Below are 22,385 nucleotides of genomic sequence, written 5' to 3' on the forward strand. Positions count from 1 at the left end.
TGTGTGTGTGTGTGTGTGTGTGTGTGTGTGTGTGTGTGTGTGTGTGTTTACATCAAGTAATAAGAACAGCACCCTCATTTGATGGGAGGTTTGTAAATCTCTGCCCCCAGACCCTCCTTCGGGATGGACTGCAGTCAGCACCCAGCCCTCTCTGTCTCCCCTTGGGCTCTGCCTGAGCTGCATAGGTCACCTCCCTGCGGCAGGTCACGCCAGGTGCATGGGAGAGGAGGCAGCACCGCCCAGCAGTTCAGCCGGCAGGGGACAGAGCCCCTGCTGTGGCCCGATTTCTCCCTCTGCCTGACGCTCTCCCTCTTTCTCTTCACAGGGCTTGATCCCTAAGAGACATCTTGGGACCTCCCTGGCGTTCCAGTGGTTAAGACTCTGCGCTTCCATTTCAGGGGGCACAGGTTCGATCCCTGGTGGGGGAACTGTAAGACCTTACATGCTGAGCAGATAGGCCAACAAAGAAAAATAAAAGACCCGAGACATCTTGGCCCCAGATTCCAGCTCAGCATCTGTTTCTGCAGAACTCACCTGTCTTAGTCAGCTCAGGCTGCTATTAAAAAATGACCAAATGGGGTGTCTTATAAATGGCAGACATTTATTTCTGACATTTTTGGGGGCTGGAAGGACAAGATAACGGCTCCATCAGATTTGGTACCCGCTCCTGCTGCATAGACGGATGTCTTCCTTTTGTCCTCACAGGGTGGAAGGCGTGAGGGAGCTCTCTGGGTCTCTTTTATAAAGGGCACTAATCCCAAAGTGAGGGCTGCATCCTCACCTAATCACCTCTCAAAGGACCCACCTCCTGCCACCATCACATTGGGCACCAGGTTTCAACGTATGGGTTCCGGAGGGACACAGACCCCTCAGTCTATACCACCACCTATGACACGAGCTTCTTAGTATGTCCTTTCCTCCAGGCAGCCCTCGATTTGTCTTGTGTTAGTGGAGAATGGTTCATGTCAGCAGGTTCCTCACCTTGAATGGTCATGGACCAAGGTCATGGTTCCGATGGTTGAGTTTCTATTAACAGGGTGCTACGCAAGATAAGGACTGACTACATTTCACTGTTATTTGAAACCATGTGGAATATTGCCAAAGAAGAATAAAATCTAACAAAGGCAGACTCCAAGATCTTCTGCAGACCTACGATAGTGGATTGAATCCCCCCAGATTCCTGTCTACCCAGCATCTCAGATTGTGACCTTACTTGGAAATAGGGTCTTTGCACATGGAATTAGTTAAGATGCGGTCAGACTCGATTAGGGTGGATTCTAAATCCAATGAGAGTGTCCCTGTAAGAGACAGAAAAGGACACACAGAGACTGAGGGAAGAAGGCCAGTGATGACAGAGCCAGAGCTTGGAAGGATGCGGCCACAGCCAGAGGATGCCTGGAGCCCCCAGTAGCTGGAAGAGGCAGGAAGCCTCCTCCCCTAGAGCCCCCAGAAAGAGCACGGCCCTGCCCATGCCCTGATTTTGGGATTCAGGCCTCCAGAACTGCGAGAGAATGAATGGAGTGACCCAGTTTGTGATAATTTGTTACGGCAGCTCCAGAAAACGAGCGGACCTCCCAGGCGAGACCTCCCAATTAAGCCAGTGAACCTCCATTTTGACGGACGCCACGGCTGCTTCTCATTTACACTGACAGTTCAGAGCTACCGACAGGAGGACGTCCCACGCCCAGAGAAGGGGTAGTTCTATTACCTTCTCATTCCACAAAGAACGGGCTGATCTGAGTAGCTTCTTCCAAAGATGAAATCCACCCATCTGTTCGGAAAGGCTCTGGCTTTGATTGCATCTTCTAAGGTGAGTGAGAACTGATCATGAAGCCCCTTGTCCCTGTCAATCCTTCAACAAAAGCCCAGCTTTCCTGGCTGCTTTGCGCCGTAGGATTCTCTGCTTAATATCCAGCAGTGCTGGACAGCAATCCTTACGAGGCTAACATAAATGCCATCTGAAACACGCATCGCAAATGCAGCCTGATGGTGCCTGTGTCGACTCAGCGTTACCTACTTAACATGTTTATTCACCACCGCCGTAAGTGACGTTACTGGTGGTACAGGGGTCCTGGATCAGCAGTTCAGGGGGTGCCCCTGCAGCACCTTTTGTTTGGTGGAGGTGGTGGGGTGGCAGTGCCACGGCTGGAAATGACTGCTACATTTCTGACATCACCCCCTCCCTCCCTCCATGCATCCATCCCTCCCTCCCTCTCTCCCTCAGTCCATCCATCCATCCATCCTTCCATCCATCCATCCATCCATCCTTCCATCCATCCATCTATCCATCCATCCTTCCATCCATCCATCCATCCTTCCATCCATCCATCCATCCATCCATCCTTCCATCCATCCATCCATCCTTCCATCCATCCATCCATCCATCCATCCAACCATCCATCCATCCATCCATCCTTCCATCCATCTATCCATCCATCCATCCCTCCTTCTTTCTCTCCCTCCTTCCTTTCTTCCTTCCTTCCTCCCTTTATTATTTAAATAATCTTATTATGACTTATTTTCTGTTTAACTTTTTTATTACCTACAGATAGGTGTACACATCATGACTGTTCTGCTCAATGACATTTCACAGTGAACAAACTTGTAACCTGAACCCAGTTCCAGAGGCAGAGCACCGTGGTTCACATGGGAAGCCCCTCATGCCCTTCCAGCCCTAGCCCCACCCCCGACCTGAGTAAGGGCTCTAACCTTTCTCCTCATATCTTTGCTTCGTCTTCCCTGTTTTAAGCCTGTGGTATAAATGGGCTCACATCCCCTGTACTTGTGTTTGTGAGACTGAGTTATGTGGTTCATTCCTTCTCATGGTGTGATACACCACAGTTTGCGTATCCGTTCTCTCATCTGTGGACATTTGGGGGTTTCCAGTTTTGGGCTCTGACACATAGTGCTGCCATGGACCATCATACACATGTCTTTGGGTGAACAGACATAGGCTTTTCTGTGGGTACATACGTGGGTCACAGAGTTTACATGCGCCCCACTTTTATTTGTACAAAAGTGCACAGGGCATTCTTTAAAGATGCAAACATATATTACTACCACGTGACTCTCTGGACACTATTCTAAAAACTCATCCAAGGTTCTCCACTGCTTTAGGGTAATATAGTAGATTCTTCACATGAGCCGCCAGGTCTGACGTGGTCTGGCTCCTGTTGGGTTCCTTGGTCTCATGCAATATGACTCTCCTCCTTGACCCTGCATTTCACTGCCTTTCAGTTCCCTGGAGTTGGAAAGATGGGACAGTCTCCTTAATCAAGACTCTAGGATGTGATGCAATCCATAGACGAGTGGTTGGGTCTTGGACATCTAGAAGGGTGAGGATGGTGACGAAAATCGGGCTCACCCACACCTGGGCATCATGGAACTCAAGAGAATTGGCTGGAAATCACTTACTAAAGAGAGGTGAGGCCAGAACACATTCCTTTTCTATTAATAAGTAACACTCAGACTGTATGAAGGAGAAAACACGTATGCAAGCATAGTAGAGACATGATAGATGGGAAGGGGAAAAGTGAGTCAGGAATAGCGAGTCTGCTAGATGGACACCAGGAGTCTGCAGGCACCCTGGCCGTCAGGAAGGCTGAGCGCTGCCCCCAGGCTGGTGGAAGCCTGCGCCCAGGACAGCCACATCACAAGCACCGAGGTGGCACATGAGGTTACCTGGATGGGTTCCTGCTACTTCCTGGCAGGACTGGCTGCAGGCTTTGGTGCAGGGGGCCCAGCAGATGGCAGGTGAGGGCAGCCACACCTCCCCTTGGCTGGACACACTCTCTTTGAAGGCATGGAGGAGGGTGTAAGCAAACCATCTTAGGGTCCCCCGGGTTCCCTTCCCAAACGGAACAAAAGAAGCAGTGTAGCAACCTTATGCAGAAACATCCGGCACAGATTTCTTTGGCTTTTGACTGAATTTTGCAGTGAAAATGCTTCTCCAGGCCACCTGCAGAGAAGTTCGCCCTCCCTGCCTCTTGGCAGGCATCCCGTGGAACTCCTATCTCCAGCAAGGTCTCCCACAGGGAATCCCTTATCCAGTGAGACCCCAGATCTGTCCTCAACCACAGAGCCTTCCTCTGGTGCACCCCGGGCAGGCGAGTACACGAGAGGCTGGATCAGTTAGGAGATCTGACGGGTCATGCTAAGCCCGAGGGCTTGGCACAGAGATGGAGATAACATGCTGTCGCTTCTCACTTAAAAAATGATGCAAATGAACTAATTTACAAAACAGAAATAGACGCACAGACATAGAAAACAAACATGGTTGCCAAATGGAAAAGGGGTGAGAAAGGGATAAATTAGGAGTTTGGGGTTAGCAGATACTCACTACTATATATAAAATAGATAACCTAGGACCTGCCATATGGCACAGGGAACTATACTCAGTACCTTGTAATAACCTGTAATGGAAAAGAATCTGAAAAGGAATACACACACACACACACACACACACACACATATGGCTGAGTCACTTTGCTGTACACCTGAAACAAGCACAACATTGTAAATCAACTACACTTCAATCAAAAATAAAATGATAGGGCTTCCCTGGTGGTGCAGTGGCTGGGAGTCCGCCTGCCGATGTGGGGGACACGGGTTCGTGCCCCGGTCCGGGAGGATCCCACATGCCGCGGAGCGGCTGGGCCCGTGAGCCATGGCCGCTGGGCCTGCGCGTCTGGAGCCTGTGCTCCGCAACGGGAGAGGCCGCAGCAGTGAGAGGCCCGCGTACCGCAAAAAAAAAAAAGAAAAAAAAAGAAAAAGAAAATGATAAAAAATTCTTCTTGGGTAAAGGAGCAGCTAACCAACCCTTGTCATTTCTTAGCAAGAAAGGCACAAGAATACTGCAAATCTAAATTTACATGACCGATGGAGAATGATAGTAATCACAGCTAACGTTTAGTCAAGCCACAGCCTGGGAGAAAATATCTGCATGCATCTGATAAGGGCTGGCGTCCAAAATATACAAAGCATTCTTAAAACTTAACAATAAGAAAAACAAAATAAAATGGGTGAAAGATCTAAACAGATACCTCACCCAGGAAGGTACACAGATGGCAAAAAAGCACATGCAAAGGTGTTCCATATGCTGTCAGGGAACCGCGAATTAAAACAACAACGAGATACCACCACACACCCATCAGAATGACTAAAATCCAGAACATTAACACCACCAAATGCTGGCGAGGATGCAGAAGAGGGATACTCTCCTTCACTGCTGGTGGGAATACAAAATGGTACAGAGCCACCCTGGAAGACAGTCTGGCAGTGTCTTACAAAGCTGGGTATATCCTCACAATAGGATCCGGCAATTGTGCTCCTTGGTATTTACCCAAATGAGCTGGAAAACATATGTCTACATGAAATGTTTTTAGCAGTTTTATTCATAATCGCCAAAACTTGGAAGCAACCAGGATGTCCTTCAGCAGGTGAATGGATGAATAAACTGTGGTCCATCTAGACACAGGAGTATTCAGTGCTCAAAAGAAATGAGCTATCAAGTCAGGCGAAGGCGTGGAGGAACCTTAAAAGCACGTTGCCACGTGAAAGAAGCCGATCTGAAAAGACTACACACTGTATGATTCCAACTCTATGACATTCTGGGAAAGGCAAAACTCTGGAGACAGGAAAAAGATCAGGGGCTAGGAAGGAGGGAGGGAGGGATGAACAGGCAGAGCACAGAGGACTTTTAGGGCAGTGGAGCTACTCTGTGTGATACTGCGATGGTGGATACACATCATTATGCTTGGGTCAAGAATCATAGAAGGCACAACATAGATGTTTCACCAAGGGTGAACTCAAGAAGATGAAATAATGCCATTTGCAGTAACATGGATGGACCTACAGAGGATCATACGAAGTGAAGTAAGTCGGACAGAGAAAGACAAATATCATATGAGGTCACTTATAGGTGGAATCTAAAATATGACACAAATGAACTTAGCGATGAAAGAGAAAGAGACTCACAGACATAGAAAACAAACTTGTGATTACCAAAGGGGAAAAGGGATAGGAGAGGAATAAATCAGGAGTTTGGGGTTAACAGAGACACACCACTATCTATAAAACAGATAAACAATAAGGACCTACTCTATAGCACAGGAAGCTATATTCAATATCCTGTAATAAACCACAATGGAAAAGAATCGGAAAAAATACGTATACGTGTGTACAACTGAATCACTCTGCTGTACACCAGAAACTAACAGAACGTTGTAAGTCAACGACACTTCACTAAGAAAGAATGGAGACTATGAGCTTTAGTTATCAATAAATATCAAAACTGGTTCAAAAAGCCCCCTTAGTGTTTATTATAGTATTGTCTATACTCCAGACGGTTCTAAGTGCTTTTCATGTTTTATTTAATCTTTATAATAACTCAGTCAGGTAAGTATTGTTATCATGACTATGTTTTTGAGAGAGGAAACTAAGGTATCGAATGGGCCAGGTCACAGCTGTCGGGAATCTAAGTATCCCGGCTCCTGGGGCTGCACTTTCAGGCTCTCTCCTATTCTGAGCCTTGGACTCCAACCCAGAACACAGCAGTCAGCTCTGAAATGACAGTCTGAGCTCAGACTGCATGGCCATGCAAAGAAATACTTCTGTCAATAAGGTCAGGTTTCCTCTCAAGGAGTTTTTAAAACTTATAAAGCTTTGTCATATGTTGTAAACGTTTTAGATTGGCTTTTCAAGTCTGAACACCTCATTGAAGATTTTCTTCTCAACTGTTGATTATTTTTCAGTATAAGAATTGGAAGTTGATACAGGCTCATGGTTTAAAGTCAAACAGAACAGGAAGAAGCATGTGCAGTGAAATGTAAGCCTCGCCCCCTCCCAGCCTGAGCTCTCCCAGCTCCCCACCCTGAAAGTAACTGTCATCATCAGTCTCTTGTGCCTCCTTCCAGAAGGTTCTATGCATGTACAAGCATTTAAGTATATATTTTCTTATTTTTTTAGAAAACATGGCCAACGTTCTATGTTCGGTGCTTTTTCCTTAAAAAATCTAGCTTGTGGGTAGTTCTAAATCCTTCTCAGTCCATTTCAGGTTTCTAATATTCAAGAGTCTAAGAATCAAAGCCATACTTTTGAGTTGCCATATCCTACTCCTAGACATATATCCAGACAAAACTATAATTCAAGAAGATAGCCGCACCCCAATGTTCATTGCAGCACTACTCACAATAGCCAAGACATGGAAGCAACCTAAGTGTCCATCGACAGAGGAATGGATAAAGAAGATGTGGTGTAGATGCAATGGAATAGTACTTAGCTATAAAAATGAACGAAATAATGCTATTTGCAGCTACATGGATGGACCTAGAGATTATCATACTAAGTGAAGTGACTCAGAAAGAGAAAGACAAATATCATATGATATCAGTTATAAGTGGAATCTAAAATATGACACAAATGAACTTAGCGATGAAACAGAAACAGACCCACAGACATAGCGAACAAACTTATGTTACCAAAGGGGAAAGGGGGTGGGGGAGGGATAAATTAGGAGTTTAGGGTTAGTAGATACACACTACTATATATAAAATAGATAAACAACAATGTCCTGCTGCATAGCCCAGGGAACTATATTCACTACCCTGTGATAAACCATAATGGAGAAGAATCTGAAAAAGAATATATATATCTGAATCACTTTGCTGTACACCTGAAACTAACACAACACTGTAAATCAACTCTACTTCAATTAAAAAAAAAAGGGGGGGATGGTAGACATTAAGTGTCTGATTTCAAGAAGCTGATGGCATCGTCGGGGGCAAAGACACACATTCAGATCACGGTGGGATTGAGAACATGAAACAGAACCACTGCTAGGCTACAGAGGGATGAGGGAGGGGAATGGAGACAGGGGAAGAAGGCGATATTTTAACTGAGACCTGAATCTTAAGTCATGGGTCAACCATGAGAGGACATGAGCTGAGGGTATTTAGGAAGAGGAAAAAGCAAGTGTAAAAGTCAGACAGTAGAAATGACCATGAAGTCTTGGAGAAATAAACCAAGTGCAGGACACGATGGCCGAAGCCCAAGGGAGAGAAGCAACGTGGGTGAGTGGAGGTTGGCAGGGCCGGATCATACACGGTTAAGGTGAGGAGGTTAGGTTTTAGGAAAAGCAGTGTGTAAGGCCATCAGGACGCTTTGTGCATGGGCCTGATTTACGTGTTTAAGAAGCCACTTCAGCTACTTGGTGAGACGTGGGCTGTGGGGAGCGAAAGGGCTGAACGCAACGTCCCCAGGTGGATGCTAATGTCAGTGCACAAAAGTCTGAGGAGAAGCAGGATGTTTGCATGGTAGCAGGGTGCCACCCCGAGATTAACTGCAAAGGGGAAGAAGTAACTTCACAGTGGAGACACCTGCCATGTCATCAAAGTGAACACCACCGGGGAAGAAACCACACTGATATCCCATCACATCACTTTTGGGCTGTGTTTGTCAGAAAAGCACAACCTCCATCTAATCAGGAGAAAATATCAGACAGACCGAAATCGGGAAACACACTACAACACATCTGACCGGGACTCTTCAAGGATGCCAAGGTCATGAAAACTAAGGACGGACGGAGGGATGGTCCATGGTGCTCACCTGGCCCCAGGAGGGCCAGTTGCACCCACGCCCCGGACCTCCAAGTCTCACCTGTAGGCACACGTACTTGTTTGTAAAACAAGTTGAGTTATAACTTCCTACCCAAGTGTGCACGCATCTTACCTGCACAACTGGGTGGCTGCTTGCACGTGTGTACACCTGTACAGCTCTCCCAGCTCCACACCACCCGCAGCCTCCCAAAGTATCCCTCATCCTTCTTTCCAGCACTCCCCCACCCGTTAACCCTTATTTTGGCTTTTCTTCCTGTGGATTAGTTTCACGCGTTCTAGAACACTCCATAGAGAAGAAATGATATTGCATATGTCCTCTCTTCTTTCCGGCTTCATTAGCTCACCTTTAGGCTTGTGAACTGTGTCCATGCTCACTGCTCTCGTTGAGTAGCATTTCACTTCTTTCTTTCTTTTTTTTTTTTTTTTGTGTGAGAGCGGTATTTCATTGTGCGAACCCACGACTCTGTTTATCTATCCTCCTGGCTCATGTCCAGCTTTGGGCCATCACACATGATGCTGCTGTGAACGTTCTCGTACACAGCTTTTTTTTCTTAATTAAAAAAATTATTATTCAAGTATAGTTGATTTACAATGTTGTGTTAGTTTCAGGTGTATAGCAAAGAAATTCAGTTATACATATATATAATATATGCATATATATATATTCTTTTTCAGATTCTTTCCTCATATAGGTTATTAAAAAATATTAAGTATAGTTCCCTGTGCTATACAGTAGGTCCTTGTTGTTTATCTATTTTATACAGAGTAGTGTGTCTATGTTTATACCAACCCCCTAATTTATCCCTCCCCACGCCCTTTCCCCTTTGGTAACCATACGTTTGCCTTCTATGTCTGTGAGTCTGTTTCTGTTTTGTAAAGAAGTTCATTTGTATCTTTTTTTTTCTAGATTCCATGGATAAGTGATGTCACATGGTATTTGTCTTTCTCTGCCTGACTCAGCCATAAAAAAAGATGGAAATAATGCCATTTGCAGCACCATGGATGGACCTAGAGATGATCCTGCTAAGTGAAGTAAGTTGTATACAACTTTTGATGATGTGTGCACGCCCTCATTTTTCTTGGATGAATTTGCTCAATTCCGGACAGACCTGTGTTTCATCCCCAGCACTTCCTCTTCTTTCTTGGCGGATAAACTAAGTTTCTGCTGAGCTACTGATGTAATTACATTTCCCCAGCCCATTACAATGAAGTGGCTACAGCTGTAACTAATCCCAAAAGGAAGACGAGAGGAGAACGGACCGTTTACCTTCGGCATGAAGTACATCCGAATAAGCCTGGGACGGGGGAGGGGGGGAGATGACTGATGGTTAGTAATGGCGCCTCATGCTTTTCTGTCAGTTCCCACAGAGCCATGATGCGACCCGGCTCAGAAATAATGGGACGTCTTCCTGGAAGTGTGCTCGTTTCTAGAGGGATTATGTATGTTGACGTTAGAAAAGTCTAGACCCACCAGTAGGCACCCTTCTGGGTACTATCTCCTAACGGAAATTGTATCCGAGCGGTTGAGCACCACATCCTGGAAACTCATCCCCTCCATCCTTCCAGAATTTAGCAAGAAACTAGCTCAGTGGGTCTGAGTTATGCCAACATAAGAACACAATTCTTCCAGCTCAGGGCTCCTTAATCTCTGTGTGATGGAGAAAACTATTTATTTTTCTTTAATTTCCATCTGGCACAGACTAACACTTTTGTAAAATACAATAAAAATGTGTTTGGAGGATGTGTCAACATTGAGTTACTATAAGCCTTTCTATCAATAGATGCTTACCCTTGATTTCTGTACCTGGCTCACTGAGGACGTGTAGCAGAGAATACGTGGGTCTGGGCTCATCCACGGACCACCCTGAGCTCACAGCGATGAGACGCGGTCTTCTCCCTGGCCAGAAACTTCCTCTCGAAACATCATCAACACGGCCTTCCTTGCCCCTCCCAATCTCTTGCTAATTTACACGGTGCACAGGGCCAGGACACCTTCTGGAGGATGTGCCCTGCGTGCCCAGCCGTGTCTGACCGAAGCACGCCTCTCCGTGAGATGAGGGGAGCTCGGAGCACCGTGTGCCTCTTAATAAATTTCCCTTTACTTCTGCTCAATGCGAAGCGAGAAGTACATGGGCTTTAAAATCAGCCCAGGCCAGACGTACAGACAGAATATTGAAACGCACTGATAATAATATCTATAATCGCTCTCTATGTTTATATCTATGTATCCATAGTCACATAAATATCTGTGGCATCTATTTCAGTGGCATTCCAGAGCCAATTAAAAATCTTCGCACTGAGTCATAAAAAAGAATGAAATAATGCCACTTGCAGCAACGAGGATGGACCTAGAGATGATCATACTGAGTGAGTCAGACAGAGAAAGACAAATACCATGTGATGTGACTTCTATGTGGAATCTAAAAAAATGATACAAATGAACTTCTTTACAAAATAGAAACAGAGTCACAGAATAGAAAACAAATGTATGGTTATCAAAGGGGAAAGAGGGGGCAGGGATAAATTAAGAGCTTGGGATTAGCAGATACAAACTACTCTATATAAAACAGATAAACAACAAGGACCTACTGTATAGCACAGGGAACTCTGTTCAACATCTTGTAATAACCTATAATGGCAAAGACTATGCAAAAGAATAGATTTATACGTATGTACAGCTGAATCACTTTTCTGTACACCTGCAACTAACACAACATTGTAAATCAACTCTGCTTCAATTAAAAAAGAATCTTTGGGTGGTTTTGAGACCTTGGGGACATGGCTTTCTCTCTCTTGTCTCCATTTTTTCATTTTCCAGCAAGATCTTGTTTGCAGTTTCTGGCCCCCAGACCTCTCCTCCAGCAGAGTTCCCGGAGCACTTGAATGTATATAAGGAAGGGACAGACGTCAGAAGCGGCGAGAAATGCTACAGTGGGTTTCTTCTATCTTAGTTTAATTAGCGTAGATAAGATCTCGTGTACATGAGCCCACTCAAGGCTGCAAGCATCCCATTCGTATCTAAGGAATTTGCCTAATTGAAGAACAAAAATACGACAGCACTACGGGATGGTGGGTGAATGGTATGGGAATAACTACATGAAAATACGTACACATTTGGCAGGAATTTATATGAGGGATTGAATTAGCATTCCGTGAATTAACACAGGGTTCTACTTCGATACATTTTTCAAGAGTCTGATCAAATGGACTAGCACTGAGAGTTTTTTCCTATCTTAGTAGCACTAAAATTTTAAATTTAACAAAGAGCTTTTCTCTTATTAGCATCAGGCAGTTACAAGAGAGGGCTAAGGTCTCCATGAAAGGACGTGTCATGAGCGCTAACAGATTGGGACACTGAGATGCCAAGAGTCATGAAGAGGATATCACAGCTGCGGTGATTCTGGGTGTGGGACGCCCTGCAGTCGGAGATGACATCAGAGGGATGCAGTCCAAACGAACTCAATGGTTTCAGGGAAACATTTAGAGGAAAAGCATTTGGTGTCAAGGACCGACAGAAATGCCCACGTCAATCACAGAGGCCGAGAGAGAGGGACTCATAACATGAATGAACACATTTACGTCCAGGCTGTCCTATCATGCTAAAGGTACCAAAGCACACATTTCCTTGATTAAGTTTTTGATATTTCTAATCACTCACATCGAAAGAGTGTTTTTTCCCCTCACCTTAGATCTTTTAAAGAAAGACTAAGACTAAGCCTTGTGGAACAAGGCACAGACAAACCTTTCCCGCCCCCTCACGCCAAATGCCTCACAGGCCCCAAAGCCAAACCACCCCGGAGCACCTGAGGCTATAACTTCATGACAGCGGCCTAGATTCAACAACCACCAGACGTGGGGAGACTTGCCCAGGGCCTGAGGCTTCCGGCAGGTCCGGAAGCTTTCCCAGGAGCCAAATGTTTGTCCTTACTCGTATACAAATGACAGCAAATAAGCCAAATGCCTAAGAAAGTCGACCGTTCAAGAATATGTCAACAAGCTGCGCTCCAGGCATTTGCTAAATACTGGGGCTTCTGAAAACGCTCCTATCTTACCCTAGAGTTTTGGCCAGGCTGAAAGCAGAAGGCCACAGAAACACTCCCTCAAGCCAAGAAAGAGGCAACTAATGCAACCACAGCAAATCAGATCTTTGCTTAATCGGTGTATCTAATTTTCTGAATGAAGATGTCTGGCTGATCAAGAGGAAGGGTGAAGATGACTGGCGTTCTGTGCCGGACACCTCCTGTGTCTTGTCTCGTACGCGCTCACCTGTGATGGTTCCTCCTGCAGTCAGCATCTGCAGGCGTAGCCCAGATTGTCTCCGACTGCCACGCTGACACCTGGAGGAACCTGTTCGTGGGGGTGACCAACCATCCCGAGGTGCCCAGGAGGGAACAGCATCCTAGGATGCGGGACTTGCAGCACTCAAAGTGGGCCAATCAGGGCAGCCTCCTGTTGGCCGCAGGGATGCACCTGCACACTTGAAGCGCAAGGGCGCCAAGAGTCCTGGTCGCCCCTGGACCAGTGGGGGATGGGAGCTGGTAGGCGATTACTCCCCCTCGTGGTGTCCCGGGCAGATGATTCTCAGGTGCCCTCTGCATGCCTCCCGAGGGTCCTGAGCAGGACTGAGCCCTGTGGCCCACAGCTCTCTGGTGGCTTTCCTCCTTCCCTGCGTCATTCTCCCCAGTCCTCCAAGCCTGCTCCTTGGGATAACACTGAAGTGAGGTGGACCCTCCATCTCCACGTGGGCGCGTGGCTCAGGACTCGCTGAGGAGAGCATCTCATTTCCTTGCAGTCTTCAGTTAGTTGAAGGTGCAACTGGCTGATACAAGTTCTATCCACAGCAGTTGTTGGAGCTATGGGAATACAGGCTGGTATGTATTTCCTCCAGGGTTACTAAGGTGGGAGAAGATAAACTTAGAGCTGTTGGAAACCATATTTGCCACCTAATGGAAGAGACTGCCTGAGAACAAACCCGGTACTTAGGGAAGTAGAGCCAAGAGATGGAGAGAGACAGGTCCTCGGGACACCTGTTGCGCTGCTGGATCCAGCAGTACCTGAAGCTCACAGGATTTTCAAGTTATAGGAACCAACACAGTATTGTGTATATTAAATTAGTTTGAGTTGGGTTTTGGTCACTTGCCAGAGAAAGAGTTCTGAAAACCCAAATTACTAACAACAGAGTTACGTATGACACTGCCCTTTCTCCAACCAGTCTTGAAATGTTTGATCTCATCAAGTACACAGACAGAGACAAACAGCCTGGAACTCTAGCGGGGGCATGGCTTGTCGCTCTTCCTCTGCCCACCTTGTGATTCAGGACTGGCTCCGTTTCCTCCTCCTGACAACAGCTTTAGCTCAAGGTAATTCTTTTCCCTGACACAGACAGGGGTTGAAAATGATTTAGAGCCTTTATTCTTTGCCAGACACTGTTCCAAGGACCCTGTGCACATTATCTCATAGAGGCCATGTGACCGACATGTGAGGTAATTTGTATTATTATTCCCATTTAATAGTTAGAAAAGTGAAACTCCAAGAGGATAGCTTGTCCAGTGGTATTCAGTAAGTAACTGATGGAGTCCTATTTCAAGCCTAGGCCGCCCACCTCCTAGCTTGGGTTCTTCACTGTTACACGAGGTACAGGATTGTGTTCTTGGCCCTTACAAGGCATATTTCCAAGGGCTGAGGGAGACTCTGGGCTCAGCAGGTCAGAAAAAGGTTGTCTGTGGTTAATGGTCTGATCTTTGATGGTGGACAGACCAGCCCACTGTAACCACTCGTTATGGGATGACATTGGGCACTTAAGCAAAGACCTAAATGATTCCTCTCATGGCCATTCCTTTGATTATCCCACTTCTTCTGGGATAGACCTCATCCCACAATTGGCACAGGTCTTGGCTGGACCCATCACAGCACCTGGCTGCAGTGACCTGTCCAAGGATGTGCCCTCAACCCAAGCTGGACCAATCAGAGTCCTGCCCTCAACCCAAGCTGGACCAATCAGAGTCCTGCCCTCAACCCAAGCTGGACCAATCAGAGTCCTGCCCTGGTATTTTGCTTCAAAGGAAAGTCTATGAAGAGGCATTCTTTCATCCTCTCTGGTCATGGGTCTCCATGATGGAAGAAATACATGAATTTCTCGTGACCGTGCTCCCATTGCCATGCGGAAAGCTTGCTGGGGGTAAGAGGAAATTATGTGAACACAGGTAGGAAAGACCAGCCAGGATGGAGAGATCAGAGACTGAGGACAGTTCCTCGGTCTTTTCTGATCGCTCACGATCTCGACAGTTCAGGGAGTATCATGCAGTTATTTGGGAAAATGCCCCCTGATTTGGATGTGTCTGGTATTTACTCATGATTCAACCGAGGTTATGCATTTTGGGGAACAGTGGTGTGCCTGTCTCGGGGGGACATTAGCACCACTTCAAAACTCTATTCGAATTTGAAATAGAATAGATACATGTGTATGTGTAACTGAGTCACTTTGCTGTACACCTGAAACTAACACAACATTGTTAATCAACTCTACTCCAATATAAAAGAAAAATTAAAAAAGAAAGTTCTATAGCTTCCATGTATAAGTTCTAAATGAAAACCAATCACCATCATCACCTTTTATGATTGCCAACCCTGTGCCAGGTACTGTGTGAATTCCTTCATAGTCACGAACTCATTAACTCTCACGAAAATCTGATATGATAGGTACTATCACTACCTCCATTTACCAAGTTAGAAACTGCGGGTCGGGGAGACTAAGTAAACTGGCAGTAAGTGGTTAAGTTAGACCTTGAATCCAAGTCTTAGTGACTGTATGTCCCATATTATATTCACCCTTCCTCGAATCTGATATTCACCCTTTTCTGCCCATACAGTATTCAGTGCTGCAATGTGTCTACTTTTCTAAATTCCCTTGAAGGTGCCTGGCTATGTGATACCTTTTGGACAACAGGAAATAAGCTAAAGTGTTCTGGGAATATTTTACTTTCCTGATATAGTTTGTACTCCTTTCGGTTTCATTCTTTGTCCTGTTTGGAATGTAGACCCTTGGCTGGAGGTGAGGCAGCCACCTTGCAACCATGAGGCAACAGACCTGAGTAAGAAAACCAACCTGCTAAAGATGGTGCCGCAAAACCAAAGAAAGAGGCTGGCTCCCTGTTAGCATTGCTGAGCAGCTACAGCAGCTCTGGACTCCAACCTGTGGACTCCTTGTCACAAGTCCAATCACAAAAATAGAATTTTGGTCTTGATCAGGTCTTGTCAGATCCTTGTTATTTTTAGCGATGTGGGATCCTAACTGATCCCCAAACACAAACACAGCTTCCTTCTGTTTAAGGCATGCTAGTTTCTAAACTTTTTTTGTAAAATTTTTAGTCAGATTTGGGGGTCACCAAAGTCAAATGGCTCCAGAGGGTATATACCATAATATAAATAATAAATAACATAAATAAATGAGTTAAATGTGAACTAGAAAGCTCCCTCCCAGGCAGAAGAAGAGCAGCTGTTAGATTATCTCGCTGTTGCCTTGTGAAAAAGGGGGTCAGCTACCAGTTATTTCATTCTCTAAGAGAAGCTATAAATCCCATTTTAATATAACTTCTAATGTAACAATTCCAGATTTTAAAATCTTGGCCACTATTCTAAAACTTTAAGGCCAAACACAATGTGTGTATTGGCTGCACGTGACCCAAGGACCTCGAACTGGCAACCTCTGACTTAGAATAAAAAGCTGGCATCATGATATTTATTTATTTTAGGGATATAGGAGAAGAAAAGTGCTTCAAGAAAGCAGGCTGGAACTTTGTGATCTTTGAACCAGCCGTAAAAACAAACAGCAGAAACACGTTGACAAATAGAATCTTCTCACATTGCCACTGTTCATCAACACAGAGGCTGGAGACCACGAAATATTGTCACGGGAAGCCCGTTCTTCCAGCCTCTGCTGTGTCTCTAACTGTAGCACCCACACCAATGACCCCCACCTTCATTCTGATGACAAATGGTTGCCCCAGACTCAGCCTTGGACGCTGACTTTTAGAGTTGGAAACAGCAGCCCTGACTATTTTAGTAAGAGCACATTAAAATCCTCCCCTCACCCAAACACTGACTTTTTTTTTTTTTTTTTTGCAATATTAGTTGAAGCCTGCAGGGAGCAGGAAAGCTGAGTCCCAGTTTATAGTTAGAAAAACAGAGAGGGAAAAAAATGATCAATTCTCCGAGATCCAGCAGGAGGAAATTTGATGTTGCCTGGAGCACATGATGGCTTGGCATGGCTTTCAAAGTTTTTCTCTTTCCAGTAGAGTTTCTGGCTCCAAAGAAGGGGTGTGTGTGTGTGTGTGTGTGTGTGTGTGTGTGTGTGTGTGTGTGTGTTGGGAAGTCTGAATGGTTTTTGAGTTGCTGTTACTTGCAATGCTGGTTTTCAGAATCTTCAACTTCCATGGCTAGAATGGCCACCTAACCAATCAGATACCAGCTGTCAACTCGCGGTTCAGTCACAGAGTGGAATCTTGCTGAACGCCCACCTTGGTCACAGAGAAGACCCAAAGGGGTAAGGACAGAGGGAGAGAAAGGAAGCCTATGTACCCGACTGATTCCACTTGCCACTGGTAAATAATGACATAAAAACACATTTGAAATCTTGTCTCTGCCGCAGAACTGTTGCCTGGTCAAAGAAACAATTGGTTCTTCCAAAGGCTGTATGCACTTATTTTAGTGTATTTCAAAGTCTGTAGAAATACATGCGTTTTTCAAACCTGCCGTGAACTTGTCCCTCTTTTTTGTTTATTAGGATATTATTCACGTAACAATGATATTCAACAATATTAAGCGTACAGTTTGATGGATTTTGGTATTTGCATACAATCGTCACAATCAAGATACGGAACAATCCTTCACCTGTGAGTGTCCTCACGCCCCTTCTTATGGGATTCCCTTCCCACACTCCTGACTGCAGGCGACTACTCATTTGCTTTCTGTAGTTATCGGTTTTTCTTCCACCCAGTACTTCATACAACTGGAATCCTACAGTATGGAATTTTTAAAGTTTACTTCTTTCATGTAGCATCATGTTTTTGAGATTCATTCACTCCTTTGGATGGCTAAGAAGCACGCCCTCGTATGTGTATAACAATTTGTTTATCCATTCACCACTCACTGGACATCTGGGCTGCTTCCAGGTTTTGGCTTTTATGAATAATATTGCAAAGCCCCGACTTTTCCCTTGATGTTTAGCACTGCACCTCACACTGATGGTCTTGCAGATCTTACTTAGAAATATATAAAAATAGAGAGATGGAAATAACTTGGCTTTAAACAAGTTTGTCACTGGTATCAGTAAAACTATGAAAGCCACAAGAAGGTTGATGCCCTTGGTGTTTATGTTCCTTATCAGGTTCAATGGCCAACACGATTAGATGGGAAATCATTCATTCAGCCAACAAATGTCAACTGAGCACATTTTTTTTGCGGTACGCGGGCCTCTCACCGTTGTGGCCTCTTCCGTTGCGGAGCACAGGCTCCGGGCGTGCAGGCTCAGCAGCCACGGCTCACGGGCCCAGCCGCTCCGTGGCATGTGGGATCCTCCCGGACCGGGGCACGAACCCATGTGTCCTGCATCGGCAGGTGGACTCTCAACCACTGCATTGAGCGCTTTTGATGTCAAGCCCTGTTTGAGTATTTGGGGACACGATTATGAATTAGACAGAAAAGGTCTTGGTGCTTTTGGAGATTACAGTTTAAAATAGGGGGTGGGGCAGGAGGTGCACAAAATGAAAAAATAGATGAACAAGAGCACTTCGGGTATTTAAAGGGCCTGATGGTGAGCCCTGGTTTTGACTGAGTGATCAAGGAAGGCCTCTTTGAGGGGTGTCGATAGGAAAAAAATGTGGTCGTTTAGGGAACTCAATTGACAACTGTCTTTAGACTTAATTGAAAGAGACCAGGCATAACCTAGGACAAATTATTGAAAAATAGGCTTCTTTGGGGCCGCGCTCTAAAGACTCAAAACAAGCACCATTTTCATGGAAATGACAAGATTGTTTAAAGGTAAGACTAGCCGGAAGCAATAAACTGGACATTTTCTCATAAGTGGACAAAATGTACGTATGACACAAACCGTGTCCCACTAGTCACAGATCTGTGGTGCATCTGGGAAGGTGCCCCCAGGTCTCCTGCTCCGAAGACAGAGCCCGTCACCTGCACGTACGTCTTCAACCTCAGCAGATGGTGACCTTGATCCTCTGCATGAGTGAAGAACATCAGATGCCCCCAAAGGAATAACAACGTGAATTAGAGACGAACAGATTCACAACCATGGTGTCAGTTTTCATTTATATCCAGTTTCTGTGTGGTTCAGTGGGTTGGTTTTATATTCTTAGTTTACTGTGTGTTCTGCCGAGTTTAAAGCATTTATGAAGACCTGATATATTAAACTTGTGATTTTAATTGAATGCTTGGAAGTTTATAATTGATTATGTTTATAATCAATATTTAAATCTCATCTGTAAAATTTGTTGAATTCAAAAGTATTAAACTTTTTGGGCTTCCCTGGTGGCGCAGTGGTTGAGAGTCCGTCTGCCGATGCAGGGGACGCGGGTTTGTGCCCCGGTCCGGGAAGATCCCACATGCCGCGGAGCGGCTGGGCCCGTGAGCCATGGCCGCTGAGCCTGCGCGTCCGGAGCCTGTGCTCCGCAACGGGAGAGGCCACAACAGTGAGAGGCCTGCGTACCGCAAAAAAAAAAAAAAAAAAAAGGATTAAACTTTTGAATGGGAGTAATATATGACACTTTAGGGTGTGCTGACTGATTGGTTAAAGATTGATCAATTGGACAGGAGAGACAATACGAGGAGTTGTGAGCACTGTCTTCTGAGAACAATGGTGCCAGTGGGAAATTCTCTCTCTCCATGGCTTTCCTTTGCTGCCCTCTAGTCATAAACCTTCTCAGGCAAGCATGCCCCTTTGGGTGTATGACGTCTACTAGCAGTGCCAGCCAATTTCCCAATAATACACGCTGATTTCCAAGACTGACTTTCATTGGACCAAGCTGGGTCCCATGACCATCCCTCAACCAATCACTGTGACCAGAAGGATAAAATTTTCCATTCTGCGAGACTTGAGCCAGAGAGGGTTGACTTGGTCCATTCAAACCACAAGCACACACGGGATACTCCTCTGCCCCTCCTCAAAAAACCTCCAGGGGAATGGCCAGGCCGAACCAACATACCCTAGATTGATGAAAAACTGCAGAGATAAGGAGAAACAGCAATTCTGAGTTCCTGGCAGCCCGTGCAGATGAAAAGTTTTTACTGAATTCCTGTGCTTCTAGACTGTTCTTATTTTCCCCCTGAAAGCCAGTACAGTTTGAGAACTCAAATGACGCCCTTCAAAAGAGAGGTGAGCAGATCTGCTGACCGGCCTGGTGACCCCGCCCACTTTGGCGCTCCCAGAGGAAATTCCCTGGGTTTTTTCAAAAAATAAATTTATTTATTTTATTTATTTGTTTTTGGCTGTGTCGGGTCTTTGTTGCTGCGCACGGGCTTTCTGTAGTTGCAGCGAGCGGGGGATACTCTTCCTTGTGGTGCGCAGGCTTCTCATTGCTGTGGCTTCTCTCGTTGTGGAGCACGGGCTCTAGGTGCATGGGCTCAGTAGTTGTGGCTCGTGGGCTCAGTAATTGTGGCTTGCGGGCTCTAGAGCGCAGGCTCAATAGCTGTGGCACACAGGCTTAGTTGATCTGAGGCATGGGGGATCTTCCCCGACCAGGACTCGAACCCGTGTGCCCTGCATTGGCAGGCAGATGCCTAACCACTGCGCCACCAGGGATGTCCTGGATGTTTAATTTGGAGCTGTCTTGTGACAGCTGAGCGCTGCCCTGATTCATTATTTAGCATTTCTCTTGCTGGACCCTTATCTACTCAAAGAGCTGACCAGTGGCCTGAGGGCTAAGATGATATCTTCTTACCTCTGCTGGTATCCTTTCCTACTCCTAGCATTGAGGCTTCCCTGCAAGAATCTCAATTAATGAAGAAGAAACATGGGGAGAAAGGAAAAGAGGGATGAACCAGGGTGAAGGACTCAAGAACAAGCAGAGCATGGAAAAGACACGGCAGGAATCACGTGCTTGTCACTCTGTAGTAGACGTTATGCTAATGGCCCCTGATCACTCGTGCACCCCCCGACAGTGTCCAGATCCTTGGGGAGTCCCTTCCCATATCGGCTCTGGGCTTCATGTCAAAATGATAATTTTCCAACTCACTTTGGCTAATGTAACATCAGTGAGCATGACACAAAGGCTTGGTAGGTGCCTACCTGTCCTTTAGGAGCCCAGGGAGCCCCAGCCAGCCAAGTGGAGAAGGCTGGTGCAGAAGAAACGAGGTCACCAGCCGACAGCCTAGCTGACCGCCAGACCTGTGAAAGGGTGTCTGGGACCATCCAGCCCTGGGTGGGCTTCCAGACGACTGTAACTACGTGCGAGATCGCTGCAGCAAGTCTAAATTGCAGTCATACATATATTTGCACATAACTGATTGCTGTTTGAAGCCACTCTGGTTTTTCATGCAGTAATAGGTAACTGACACACACTCCATTTGCCATCATCAAAGGCAGTATGTGTGTGTGTTTATATATGTACATATAAACACATATATGAATTATTTACATGCATGTATTATTTTATACATGCATAGCCTGAGACACAGTGTTCCTATAGAAGCACATATAGCCAAAACGAAAGTTGTAAAAAGCAAGGCTTGCTTTTCCTACATCATGCATGTTATTTCCTTTCTTTTCGTTCCATTCTTTCTCTTGTTCCCTCTCTTCTGCTTTCTCTAATTCTGGTTAACCCACTAAATTGATTTCACAATCCACTAATGGCTCGTTACTCACAGTTCAGTCCCTGACCTAGAGAAGAGGTTTTTTAACTTCAACGAGGAGGGAGGTTGGGGGGATGAGCTTCCAGTGGTCGTTCCTTAAATTTATATGAAGATTTCTCAGTGTAAGTGGGCATGTGCGTTTTCCAGGAGAGAACCAGAGTTTTGTCAGGTTTAAAGACCCTGCCACTCATCCTGAGAGTCACCCTGTCTGGGTGACATCATCCACAATCACATGGTCACCAAGGTGACAGTGATAACCCTGAGCTCTGGGCTCACAGCCAACAGCCTCTTGGACATTTCCAACTGGATGTCCATTAGTTTCCAAACTGTTTCAATTTTTTTATTGTGTGAAAAAATTTAAATAATTTAATACATTTAATGCCTTTCTTTCAATTTACACTATGATAAATTACAAAGTATTGCTCACTTCACAAAACAAAACCATTTCCAAAAAATTTTTTTTTTTTTTTTTTTGCGGTACGCGGGCCTCTCACTGTTGTGGCCTCTCCCCTTGCAGAGCACAGGCTCCGGACGCGCAGGCTCAGTGGCCATGGCTCACGGGCCCAGCCGCTCCACGGCATGTGGGATCTTCCCGGACCGGGGCACGAACCTGTGTCCCCTGCATCGGCAGGTGGACTCTCAGCCACCGTGCCACCAGGGAAGCCCTCCAGATAATTTTTGACAGTATCCAGAAGTACGTAAGCTACAACCGACAAACCTGTACAGCTGGGAGGAACGATAACAGCAGGGACCCAGCAGAAGCATCTTGACCCCTGTGGGCCAACAGAGGCCATCCACACAGTCCTTGGGCTGTTCCAGGATGACAACTGCAAGTCCTCTGCCCCAAACGAGCTCCTCCTATCATTTTCCAAGCCAGAAGCCTGAGAAGGCATGCTTTTTTTTTTTTTT

The 22,385-nt window shown here is 45.8% G+C and overlaps 2 long non-coding RNA genes across 2 annotated transcripts in view; both read left to right on the plus strand.

Annotated features, from left to right (window-relative positions):
* The window catches only part of LOC113629984 (uncharacterized), a 10,437-nt gene extending 870 nt beyond the window's left edge, over positions 1-9,567 (plus strand). The window contains exons 1-3 of the long non-coding RNA XR_003436777.1: positions 1-1,810; positions 3,238-3,423; positions 9,523-9,567. The exon at positions 1-1,810 is cut by the window's left edge and continues 870 nt beyond it. This is a non-coding gene — a long non-coding RNA (uncharacterized LOC113629984). The remainder of the gene's footprint in view (positions 1,811-3,237; positions 3,424-9,522) is intronic.
* Positions 9,568-9,605: 38 nt separating this feature from the next.
* On the plus strand, positions 9,606-10,359 carry LOC113629986 (uncharacterized). The gene is made up of 2 exons (XR_003436779.1): positions 9,606-9,647; positions 9,975-10,359. It is a non-coding gene; the product is annotated as an uncharacterized LOC113629986 (long non-coding RNA).
* Positions 10,360-22,385: the final 12,026 nt, after the last annotated feature.

The sequence above is a fragment of the Aethalodelphis obliquidens genome, unplaced genomic scaffold, assembly GCF_003676395.1.
Source record: "Aethalodelphis obliquidens isolate GAN/ISIS:26980383/991018 unplaced genomic scaffold, ASM367639v1 scaffold28, whole genome shotgun sequence".
Taxonomy (NCBI): Eukaryota; Metazoa; Chordata; class Mammalia; order Artiodactyla; family Delphinidae; genus Aethalodelphis; species Aethalodelphis obliquidens.